Source organism: Nicotiana tabacum, chromosome 20 (assembly GCF_000715075.1).
Source record: "Nicotiana tabacum cultivar K326 chromosome 20, ASM71507v2, whole genome shotgun sequence".
NCBI classification, from domain to species: domain Eukaryota; kingdom Viridiplantae; phylum Streptophyta; class Magnoliopsida; order Solanales; family Solanaceae; genus Nicotiana; species Nicotiana tabacum.
The window spans coordinates 38,645,393-38,659,056 of NC_134099.1; the positions used below are offsets into that span (position 1 = coordinate 38,645,393).

At 35.8% G+C, this 13,664-nt stretch overlaps 1 pseudogene; it reads left to right on the forward strand.

The window, feature by feature from the left end:
* The first annotated feature begins 5,831 nt into the window (after window positions 1-5,831).
* On the forward strand, window positions 5,832-9,755 carry LOC107799875 (F-box/kelch-repeat protein At3g23880-like; annotated as a pseudogene).
* Window positions 9,756-13,664: the final 3,909 nt, after the last annotated feature.

Consider the following 13,664-nt stretch of genomic DNA (forward strand, 5'->3'; position numbering starts at 1 on the left):
TATAGGTATCGGGCTCGTATTTTGGTTCCGACGCCCCGTACAAGTCTTAAATATGTGTTAAGCACTATCTGTAAAGTTTGGCTAAAAACGGACGTCATATGACGTGTTTCGGACAAAAAAATGGAGAATTTGAGTTATGGAAGTTGAAGAAAGAAAATCATGTGTTTGAGGCTTGATCCTATATATATGATGTTATTTTGGCGATTTGATCGCACGAGTAAGTCCGTAAGATATTTTTAAGGTTGTGTGCATGTTTGGTTTGGAGCCCCGAGGGCTCGGGTGAGTTTTGAATGGGGCCCGGGAGGTCTTGGACTTAAGAAAATGCAGGTTCAGGTGTTGCAGACACCAGCGCGGCCGCGGTCATTTCCGCGCGGTCCGCGCTGAAGCCGCGCGGCCGCGATGCCTTTCTGTGCGGTCCGCGTGGCTGAGTCTGAGGGCTAGGGTTTTAGGTTAACCAGCGCGGCTGCGCACCAAAACAGTGCGGTCCGCGCTGGAAGGGTTCAGAAAAGCCCCAATTTTTCTCCCACTCGGCGCGGCCGCAACACATTTTTGTGCGGTCCGGGCCAGGTCCTCAGAAAGGTATACAAGTTCGGAAATCTCAGTCATTTTTCACTTTTCAAAAACCCAAAACCTAAGAGGCGATTTTCTAAACAACTTTTCTTCTCCAAAACGATTGATAAGTGATTTCTAACTTAATTTCTTTATCCCTTAACATCTTTTAACATAATTTCAACTTCAAATCAAAGATTTTCAGGGGTGAAATTGGGTGTTTTGGGTAGAACCTAGATTTCTACAAATTGAAAAGTTGGACCTCAATTTGGGGTCTGATTTCAAAACAAATCATATACTGGGATTCATGGGGGAATGGGTATTCAGGTTTTGGTCCGAACCTTGAGTTTCAACCACATGGGTCGGGTATTTTTGACCTTTTTGGGAAAAACCTTGAAAAAATCTGTTTTCATGCATTGGGGATGATTCATTTAGTAACTATTAATGTGATTAAGTAACTTATGACTAGATTTGAGCGGATTGGTGGTGGAATCAAGAGGTAAAGCTATTCTAGAAGCGTGAGTTGAGCTTGGAGCATTCGAGGTAAGTGTTTGTTCTAACTTTGGCCTGAGGGAATAGGATTAGGATGATATTTGCTACTTGCTAATGTGGAGTACGGTGTATAGGCATGGTGACGGTTATCTATGCACCGGAGTCTAGCATGACCGTGAGTCTTGATTGCTTTTAATTCGAATAATGTGACACAAGCTCCTTGTTTATTTGATAAGTTTCATATAATGTGAATGGTTGAGGAAGAATGATTTAAAAGGAGAATGTGTTGTGAATACTCCCTTGCCGGGATGCGTAGACTGATATATATATTCTCCCTTGTCGGGATATTTTGGGCTGTTAGCTGTACCCTTGCCGGGTTAAAGGTATTGAGTTGTTATTCTCCCCTGAAGGGGTCTACTATATGAAGTCAGATATTATATACTATATTATGGGATCGTGTGGCACGCCGTATATTATATATATGATATTATGGGATCGTGTGGCACGCCGTCCACTTGATTATTGGCCTCTGTTGCCGGTGACATATTGTGCACTGTGATAAAGATGAATTGGGATCGTGTGGCACGCCGTCCACTTATATACTATATTATGGGATCGTGTGGCACACCGTCCACTTATATATGATATTATGGGATCGTGTGGCACGCCGTCCACTTATATATGATATTATGGGATCGTGTGGCACGCCGTCCACTTGGTTATTGGCCTCTGTTGCCTGTGACATATTGTGCATTGTGATAAAGATGAATTGGGATCGTGTGGCACGCTGTCCACTTATATATGATATTATGGGATCGTGTGGCACGCCGTCCACTTATATATGATATTATGGGATCGTGTGGTACGCCGTCCACTATATATATATATTTCATGGAAACCGGAGTTTCTTCTGTTTATTTTCGATATTTCATTTTTATCTGTTACTCCCCGATAGCATGTCCCCTCCCAGTTTTACTTTGTATTATCTTGTTATTGTTTTCTTGCCTCGTTACTACTTTGCCGGGGTTAGGCCAGACACTTACCAGCACATGGGGTCAGTTGTGCTGATGCTACACTCTGTGCATATTTGTGCACAGATCAGGGAGCAGCTTACGGACCACAGCAGTAGGACTTCTGGGAGCTATCTTCAGTCCAGGGACTCTCGAGGTAGCCTAGCTGGCATTCGCAGGCCGAAGTCCCTTTCCATGTTTTTCGTTTGTTCATCTTGTATCAGACAAACATGATGTATTTCCTTTCAGACATTGTTTGTAGTATTATGTAGTAGTCCGTGAGCTAGTGACACCAGACCTTGGGTAGTGATGTGTATTAAACTTCCGCACTTTTGGTTTTCAGTTGCTTTAGATTTAAAGTCTTCCGCTTAACTTTTGTCTCGTTTATTATATTATTTGAAAGAAAGCAGGAAAGGTGTTTTAAATATTTGGCTTGCCTAGCTCCGATAGTAGGTGCCATCACGACACCCGATGGTGGGAAATCCGGGTCGTGACAACTATGCACATGATAGTATATTTGGATTTTCTCTTAAAGTTCAAGACAATGTTAATGTTTAAGGCCTTAAGCGAATCGTTGCGTGGCTCTTGTTTGAGTACAACGAGTCGCCCACTTTTAGGATATAAATTGAACTTTTAGTTTAAGTTTAAACTCGTAGGATACGAATATAACTTATAGTTTTTAGGTTTTGTTCTTGTGAATTGAACTTGTAGGATATAAATTGAACCTTTTAGGATACGAGTTGAATTTTTAGGATATGAATTGAACCTTTTAGGTATGAGTTGAACCTTTAGGATATAAATTGAACTTAAACTCGTAGGATATGAATATAACTTTTAGGATATAAATTGAAGCTTTTATGTATGAGTTGAACCGTTAGGATATGACTTGAACTTTTGTGGATATAAATTGAACCTTTTAGGATATGAGTTGAATTTTTAGGATATGAATTGAACCTTTTAGGTATGAGTTGAAGCTTTTAGGATATAAATTGAACTTTTAGTTTAAGTTTAAACTCGTAGGATATGAATATAACTTTTAGGATATAAATTGAAGCTTTTATGTATGAGTTGAACCTTTAGGATATGACTTGAACTTTTGTGGATATGAATTGAAGCTTTTATGTATTAGTTGAACCTTTAGGATATAAATTGAACCTTTTAGGTATGAGTTGAATTTTTAGGATATAAATAGAAATTTTAGGATATGACTTGAAATTTTGTGGATATGAATTGAACCTTTAGGATATAAATTGAACTTTTAGTTTATGTTTAAACTCGTCGGATAATAATTGATGAACTTTTAGTTTTTAGGTTTTGTTCTTGTGAATTGAACTTGTACGATATAAATTAAAGCTTTTATGTATGACTTGAACTTTTTAGAATATGAATTGAAACTTTTAGGATATGACTTGAACTTTTGGGAAATAAATTGAACTTTAGGATATGTATTGAACCTTTAGGATATGACTTGAAGTTTTAGTTTATGTTTAAACTCGTAAGATATGAGTATAACTTTTAGTTTTTAGGTTTTGTTCTTGTGAATTGAACTTGTAGGATATAAAGTGAAGCTTTTATGTATGACTTGAACTTTTTAGGATATGAATTGAAACTTTTAGGATATGAGTTGAACTTTTAGGAAATAAATTGAACCTTTAGCATATGTATTGAACCTTTAGGATATGACTTGAACTTTTAGTTTATGTTTAAACTCGTAGGATATGAATATAACTTTTAATTTTTAGGTTTTGTTCTTGTGAATTGAACTTGTAGGATATAAGTTGAAACTTTTAGGATATGAGTTGAATTTTTAGGATATAAATAGAAATTTTAGGATATGACTTGAACTTTTGTGGATATGAATTGAACCTTTAGGATATAAATTGAACTTTTAGTTTATGTTTAAACTCGTAGGATAAGAATTGATGAACTTTTAATTTTTAGGTTTTGTTCTTGTGAATTGAACTTGTACGATATAAATTGAAGCTTTTATGTATGACTTGAACTTTTTACGATATGAGTTGAAACTTTTAGGATATGAGTTGAACTTTTAGGAAATAAATTGAACCTTTGGGATATGTATTGAACCTTTAGGATATGACTTGAAGTTTTAGTTTATGTTTAAACTCGTAAGATATGAGTATAACTTTTAGTTTTTAGGTTTTGTTCTTGTGAATTGAACTTGTAGGCTATAAATTGAAGCTTTTATGTATGACTTGAACTTTTTAGGATATGAATTGAAACTTTTAGGATATGAGTTGAACTTTTAGGAAATAAATTGAACCTTTAGCATATGTATTGAACCTTTAGGATATGACTTGAACTTTTAGTTTATGTTTAAACTCGTAGGATATGAATATAACTTTTAATTTTTAGGTTTTGTTCTTGTGAATTGAACTTGTAGGATATAAGTTGAAACTTTTAGGATATGAGTTGAATTTTTAGGATATAAATAGAAATTTTAGGATATGACTTGAACTTTTGTGGATATGAATTGAACCTTTAGGATATAAATTGAACTTTTAGTTTATGTTTAAACTCGTAGGATAAGAATTGATGAACTTTTAGTTTTTAGGTTTTGTTCTTGTGAATTGAACTTGTACGATATAAATTAAAATTTTACGATATGACTTGAACTTTTTACGATATGAGTTGAACCTTTAGGATATGACTTGAACTTTTGTGGATATGAATTGAAGGTTTAAGATATAAATTGAACTTTTAGTTTATGTTTTGGAATTTTAGATTGCCAAAGGATTATTAGAAGAGGTTGATGACGTTATTAGACAAGCAATAGAACTTCCACCAAGAATAACTAAGACACAGTACCTGGCAAAGTGTGCCTTTAATTGTTCTTCTCATTAGCGACAATGATGATGAGAAGGCAATGGCATGCGTTTCAAATAGTGATGGTGTAGGTAGGAATTTAGTATTTTCTAAGTAGATAAAAGAAGAGCTTATAGAGTAATTCTGTACTTCATTTTCCATGAGGAAAAGAAGTTTAATTGAGAGTGACAAGGTTGATGAAGACGGAATGTGTTCCGTTGGTCATGGCAGTTCCCATAGAATGGGGATCATAAGACTCTATGATGACAGAGATTATAGGAAGTTTTGTTCTAAATTTTCTTTCAAGTCTGATCCGTACAAGCTTAATGTGATATTAGTGATATTTCTTCGGATTCAGACAATGATTTGACCGACAAAAGTATGGAAATGCTCTTAAAAAGAATTAAAGGTAAAATCTTTTCAGCATCCTTCTCTACCAAGAAAAACATTTTACCTTTAATTCTTTTTAAGAGCATTTCCATACTTTTGTCGGTCAAATCATTGTCTGAATCCGAAGAAATATCACCAATATCATATTAAGCTTGTACGGATCAGACTTGGAAGAAAGTTTAGAACAAAACTTCCTATAATCTTTGTCATCATAGAGTCTTATGATCCCCGCTTTATGGGAACTGTCATGACCAACGGAAAACATTCCGTCTTCATCAACGTTGTCACTATCAATCAAACTTCTTTTCCTCTTGGAAAGTGAAGTAGAGAATTCCTCTATAACCTCTTTTATCTACTTAGGAAATGTTAAATCCTACCTATACCATCACTATTTTGAAACACATGTCGTTGCCTTCTCATTATCATTGTAGCTATAGAGATCAACAATTGATCAAAGATACACCCTGTCAGGTACTGTATCCAAGTTATTCTCTGTATCCAAGTTCATCCCGAGTAATAGTACCACGAGGATAATCACCAAAGCCACTAGAGAGCTTTATGATGCTAATGAAGCAAGATGAGATATTCAATGAAACTCGTATTGTAAAGAAGAAGAAAGAGACTGATTCAGAAAGGAGGGTCAAACCTCGACTATATACATGTAAGTTTTTTACTTTTCATTAAGTATTTTGATTTACTTTTATATAAATTTTGAAATACTAATTCAATATATATAATTTTTCATATAGGTTCGCTTCACATACAGCTGACCTGGGAGAATTCATACGCAGTCAACCACCTAATGAATCGGGCGAGGCAATCCAACTTTCGGACGAGGATGCTGAAAGAACACTCCTTGAGTACTTTATATACTTTGAGCTAGATAAAAAAATTTAGTTCTATTGTGTTAGTTCTTTTTAGTTCGAATGGGCTTGTAATAAGCGTTAACTTAGTTTTGTTAGCTTAATGTGTTAGTTCTATTGATTGTTGCTTTTAATTGTTGTTGTTGTTGTTGCTGGCATAAAATGCCTGTTTAGGATGTTTGGTAAGCTGGCAGGTGGTGTAGCTGCCAAAACAGGCAGTTTCTGCCAAAAATATACCAAGAAAAGCGACCAACTTTGGTCTCTATTTGGTCGCATTTCACTATAAAAAAAATTAATTTTCTGGGCAATAGCAACCAAGGTTGGTCGCTACCTGCCCAGATTTCTATTAAAAAAAATACAATTTCTGGAAATATAGCGACCAATGTTGGTCGCTTAGCTTTAAAAAAAATTAAATTCTTGAATTTAGCGACCAACTTTGGTCTTTATTGTCCAGATTTTAAAATATAATATTTGGATTAGAGACCAAAGTTGGTCGCTTTCTAATGATTAATGATAAATTAAAAACAACGTATTTCATATGTAGAGACCAACTTTGATCGCCAAATTTATATTATTAAATTAATATAGCGACCAAAGTTGGTCACTAAAGTCAAAATCAGAATATTTGGTCCTTTTACCTTAGAGACCAAAGTTGGTCGCTAATTAGCGACCAACTTTGGTCCCTAAAATAAAGGGACCAGCAATATTGCGATCAGGCATGTTTGATCGCTTTTTGGTCGCTTTTAGGCCTATAAGCGACCAACTTTGGTCGCTTTTTGTGGTCGCTTTTTACCGGATTTCTAGTAGTGTTTTTGATTTTTTTCTCTACTTAGTTCCTCAACTTCTAATAAAAGATAAGGTCCAACTTTTTGCCTCATACGTATTTGCACTTGCTTGGTGATGTCTCTTAAAATTAATAAATTACACTTATCCAAGTATTCCATCATTTGAGAAAAATATATATACTAAAAAGCTTCAAAAGAACTACTTAATTCAAGCAAGAATCTCCTATCCTGCACTAATAACCCATATTCTCATGAATTGATATGGACTGTTGGACTTCACATCTCGTGAATGAATGCTCAATTTGTTCCTCATATTCCTCAGCAATATAAAATTTTGTCCCTTCTACCCTGCACTAATAACCCCAACAATAAAAGAAGGATTATAAGGCAATCTCTATACTTCTTAACCTTGGTTAGTTGATTGCAACATCCTAAAGATAATTATTGGCGGTTCTCCATAGTACGAAAAGATCAGTTAAAAGAATAGAAAATAAGAATTAAATAAACAATCTTTTCAACTAAGTATGCATCCCACGTGATATGTCTAAGAAATATTCTTAGCTATTAAACTATTCCGGAAGGACCAAGATGTTTCAAACATATTTTATACTTGAGTATTTTTCCGGAGTTTGAATAGTGTTTTCGTTCAGATTTATCTTTAAATGAAAAATAGCTAAATTTTGATTATTTTTGAAACTGTGACTATTTTTGAATGACCACTTGTAAATCTAGCTATTCATGAATATTCATGCCCGTAAAAAGTAAGCAGTCACATATACAAAAGTGCTATAGTACCCATTCTATTTTGAACGCTCGTTGTAATCGAGCTTTTTACACGATTGCTCCTTATTTAAAGATTATTTTCATAAATAATAGCATTCTTTGTTTATTTCAATTATGATAGATTTTTTTTTTTACTCTTTTAGCAGGATTGAAAGATTATGTGGTTATTTAAAAAATATACTGCCCCACAAAACAAGCAATCCGTTTCTACCCTTACATTAATTATGTCTATGTTATTAATTTGGTACCTTCTCTCTTTCATAAAGTTACCGTAATTTCTCGAAAAAGTTCCCAATTCTTCCGTCTCTCAGTTCTTTGAGAATTCATCTTTTTATTATTCCTTTGTTAATATTTTAAATCTCTAGATATTAAATATATTAGTTCCTTATACACTTTATATATTAAAATACATGTGATGCACTTAAAATATACATTATATACTACACATATTTTTTGTATAATATATAAATATACTTGTGATGCACATAAAATACATATTATATATAATATATATATTGTGTATAATATTAATATATAATATGCATATTTTATTTATACATTAATATAAAATATATATTTTATTATATATATATACACACATTATATACTACTAATATTTTTAGAGTTTTTGAAAGAAATTTATATTTTTTCGCCTTAATAAAATAAAGAGTCCCCGAAAGGAAGGGACTTATTGGGAGTCTATTTTTACTCAATTCATGATTCTTGGAACAATAATTGGACTAATTTTCGGTTAAAGGTCCATTTCTGGATAGTTAATTACTGAACGTAAATTTCCTTTGGCCAAATATGAAATATTTGGTTTACTGCTACATATATATTATATTTTATTTAATATTGTCTAGTTATGAAACTTGCCCTTCCTAAATAGCATGCGAAGTGGCTCTTGAACCATGTATAAAAGCTCAGCTCACTACAAAGTGTAAGCAAAACTTTGCAAACCCTAGCTTGCCCAATGAACTAATAACTGATATCCTTGAAAGACTTCATGTGAAGTCCCTCTTACGGTTCAAGTGTGTTTCAAATGATTGGCTTTCTATAATCTCTAGCCCTCAATTTGTCAACACCCATCTTACTCTTTCTGCTAATGATTACTTCCGCCATAGATTGCTGTTGAAATTAAACCACAATTTTAAGCATTGTTCTGTTAGCTCTTTATTTGATGAGGCTGTTATTGAGACATTTGACTAGGATTCTCCCATAAAAAATGCTGATAATTCTTTTGATATTATGGGTTCTGTCAATGGGTTGATTTGTCTTCTCATTGGGCTGGATCGCTTGGTTCTGTGGAATCCATCAACTAGAAAGTTCAAGCAACTGCCTGACCTTATGCCTAAGCACACGGATGATTACAACTTCAATTACGGTTTTGAATATGATGAGGTTCATGATGATTATAAGGTAGTGGGTATTTTCTGTACACCCACTCATGGCTATGTCTGTGTATATAGTTTAAAAACCGATTCTTGGAGAAGACTTGGTGATATGCAAGGAGGGTTGTTATACCATCGTTCGGCTAAGTTGGTGCATGGGAAGTTTCACTGGGTAACAATGCATGCTGATGGTTCGGTTGCGTCTATTGATTTGGTTGAGGAGCGTGCTGATGGTTGGGGCATTACGTCTATTGATTTGGTTGATGAGAAGTGTCGAAAGGTGGAGCTACCCCGCTGCAGAGGATACTTTTATTTGACGCCTGGAGTGTTGGGAAGTGAACTTTCTATGCTTTGTAATTATGATAGAACTCGAGATGATGTGTGGGTTATGAAGGAGTATGGGGTTAAAGAGTCTTGGAAAAAACTGTATACCTTCAGTTATCCTAATGTGCTTAAGAACTGGAGTATATGATTTCTCCACCCCTTTGCATGTCAAATGAAGGTAAAATTTTGCATGTCCTTGGATCAACTTTAGCGATATACAATCTGGAGTATCGTTCATTCACATCTCCAGAGGTTACTAACATTGATAACAGTGTTGAGGCGAAACTCTACATTGAAAGCCTAGTTTGTCCAATTTTACAAAACGAACCAGTGACACAACATTGAAGGCTGCAAAAGCTCAGGTGAATGAGAGTTGTGTAGCTAACAACTTTTTAAGTTTTCGCTTTATTTATTTTTCAAATATTGTTCAATTATGCTGCTTTTATCGAATATAGAATAGCAAATTGCATATTTTAAGGCCATCATTACACCACATCTGCTTAGATATCTGTGGATCTCCCTGATTTTGTTGGTTCTCTTGGTTTCCTTGAGTGTTGTCATTGTTGTTCGACATAATTGATGCAACAAGGAAAGTTAAGTGAAAAGAAAATAGATTATCAGTTTCTCGGTAACGGAACCAATTTGTTTAACCAAAAATGGAATTTTAGTCAAAGCTAGAATTTAGAAGAACACGGGTTACTGATAATCGAAAGAATGTGTAAAAGAGAGTAATTTGGGTAACAAGAATATAATCAGGAGAAAAACAAGTAAACCAAAGTATATTTCAATAGTATTTCGTGTCCCTACAATTGATCAGATATCTCCCTTTTATAGATATCTTGGAGATATGTGTTTTGCCCAAATCATAATGAGGCTATTATGAATAATTAAAGACATTGAATGTCATAATCATTATATTCAATACAAATTCTCTAACATATTCAGCATTTAACGCCAATTAAATACTGTATCTGCACTTTTTTCTATTGTCAGATCCATTCCTTTTGATTCTTGGATATAAATGACTTAAATAGGCAAGGGCACTGAATCCTTCGAATAACCACCCGTGCCTCTTCCTTTGCCTTTGCTCGTTTCCGTTGCTGTCCGTGCCTTTTGGCTAATTGTAATTCTTTGACCATTTGACTAGTCCTCCACGTGTCTTGACACGTCACCTTCATATATAAACAAATAGTCCCCCACTTTCCATTTGTTCATTAGTTGAATATTTGGGAAGTGGATTTCATTAAAAGAGAATTTTTTTCACCATTAATGCTATGACAAATTGACGCTTCAATTGTCGCTTCCATTTAATGCTCCATACATGTGTCATTTTTTCATTAGTTCTGCAGTTTTGCAGCCCTTTTCAAGGCTTTTTTACGGCTCCACTTTTCACGAAGTGCCAGTTATCATTATTATGATCCTTCCATCACTGCACTTTTACCTTTGGCGGTTGCTTATCGATATAAATATAACTTTTTTCCTTGTCTTTTACCACATAAAGCTTATTGAACACTTAATTCTCCAAATCTATGTTTACTTCTTCCTTACATCATTCTTCTTCGCTATGTCTTCACCAAGCCCTAACCCTAGGAGAGTTCCATTGTTGATACCTTCCCCAATGCCCCCATTAGGCATAGAAGGAAAGGTAGGCTTCGTAGCTTAGGATCTATTCGTGGTGGTCCGTCTATGCCTTCTCCTAGTTCTGGTCCTTCTTCTAGAACCAGAGGTTCCCTTTCTCACAAATCTTCTTCTAGGAGTAAAGAACCTTCTGAACCATTACGTGAGCCTTTAGTAGAGGAGATAGTCCTTACAGAACTATCTTTTTACCATGATAGGGAATCTCTTAGAATCCAGGTTTCCGCTTTAGATCGTGCCGATGCTTACCCCACTCAAATTACATAAGTTTTGACTCCTGTAGTTCGTAAAGACTACCATTGGAGTAATGATTTTCCCATTATTATCCTTAATCCAAATCAGAGAATTACTTCTTATTTGACTGGGTTCTCTTTTATTTACACATACCCTTTCACTTTAGGGTTCAAACCAGCTATTGACCCAGTCATTCTTGAATTTTGCCATTTCTTCAATGTTTGTTTGGGTTAAATTGGCCCAATCATATGGAGGGTTTTTGTCTGTTTAAGGCATTTAACCACTAAAGCTGAAGTTCTTTTTACTTTCCCTCACCTGATTCATCTTTACTCTCCCAGGCTTTTTCGCAATGGTGTTTTTACACTAGTAGCCAGGAGCAAGAGGGTTTTGGTGAGCCCTGAAGATGACAAGGACTATGGCTGGTACGCCCGATTTGTTGTTGTCCCTACTGTTGGTTTAGTGGGTGAGGATAACGTTCATTTTCCTGAGAAGTGGAATTTTGCACATAAGTCTTTTACCCATTTCGTGCCTTTTTCCTTCAAGTTTATCAACTTCTCTAATTTTGCTTTTTTTTAGCAACCATGGGAGTTGTGGAGGATGTTCCTAATTTTTGTAGTTGGGTAGATAAATTGCTGAAGACCGCACCAACGGATGGTAGGTCTTGGAAAATATTTTATAACCGTTTCAGTTGGAAAGTAAAGACTCATGGTAAGAGTTTATATTTTATTCTTTCATGCCTATATTTTCCTTTATTGTTCTAACTTCCATCCTTCTTTTTATCAGGATTTGCTATTCGAGGAGTTACTGCCGAAGCAGTTGCGGCTTCTCATGTCTCTTCGGGAACCCGTACTCCTTCGGGAACCTGTATCTCTTTAGAAAGAGCCCGAGAAAAAGTCTTGGGTTTTTCTTCTGCGAAAAGGAAAACTGTTGAAGAAGAAGACTCTGAAGAAGAGGAAGATGGGGGCTTCCTAGTGACGAGGCCACGAGCTAGGAGACGCATCATCTTTGATGACGAAGCTGAAGTTTCCCCTCGTCTTTCTGTTTCTCTTACCGAGCCTGTTGAAACCCCAATAATAATTCCTGACGATGACGTCACTCCCCATGATACTCGTGAGTCTATTGATCAACTTTTTATCAGTGGATTTGGTAGTGGAAGTTTAGGGCCTTTTTTAGATGAAATACCCTTATCTTCTTTTTCAACTCCCATGTCTGTGATTCCTTCCTTACCAGCCCCAGCTATTTCCGTTCCTTCTTCTATCGTTCCTTCTTCGATAATTCCCCCTCCTATAGTTCATCATACAGAAGTGGGCTCTTCAAGTAGAAGTGCTACCATGAGGAAGGTAACTATTGAAGTTCCTGCTGATAGCAGCCTTTTGAGGAAGTCAGGCCAGACAGATGTATGGTTGGAGCCTCTAATTGGCCCAATTGAAAAAGCAAAGTTGGAGAGCCATAGTTCCCTGACTCTAATGAATGATATCGTGCATGCCACTTTGAAGGTATTTTCCTTCTCTCCCTTCTTTATTTTGTAAATTTTTTATCTTTGAGATTCTTATTTCCCTTCTTTTTTTAGGTCAACCTTATCGGTACAGAAATGATGAACAAAATCCCCCTCTTGGAGAAGGTAGCACGTGATTCTCAGTTGGAGGCAATCAATTAGAAGGAACAATTTGAGAGTGCACAAATTTATATGGAAGATTTACAAGAGAGCAAGAGTACCTTAGAGCAGCAGGTGCGGGCTTTAACTTCAGAGTTAGCGGTTGTAAAAGCTTCCTTAAACCAAGCAGAAAAAGAAAAAGAATGTCTCGAATCCTCTTTCTCAGAGCAACTATCTAAGGCCAGTGAAGAGAACAGAGAGTTGAAGGCTCTTTTGAGTCAAAAAGAAGTTTACGCTGGGGAGCCCGTGCAAAGCTTAACTCAAGCACAAGAAGACCTTTGAGTCTCTATTGATAAGGTACGTGCTTTAGAGAGCTCCCATGCCTCTCTTCAAGCTTCTTACAATTCCGCCTTGGCTAAAAATGAAGATCTAAAGAATGAGATTGCTGATTGGGAAAAAGATTATAAGACCCTTGAAGAAAAATCTGTTGTTGAGGTAAGTTGGGCATTTTTGAATTAACGTCGTGATACCTTAATTGAAGCTGGCCAAGAAAACTTCAACCTGGAGTCGGAGTTAGCTAAGATCAATGAAACCATTGAAAAAGCTCAGCAAACTCAGGACTTCCCTTCTCCCGTGGTTGAAGCTCCCGTGAATGTTGAAGCTGATATGGGTATCCCAACTCTTTCAAGCCCAATCGAGCCTGTTGTTGCAAGCCAAGTTAAAACCGCCTCTGTTTATGCACCTGCTCAAATTGAGCCCGCTGCTATTGATGCTCCTGCTTCAGTTCCACA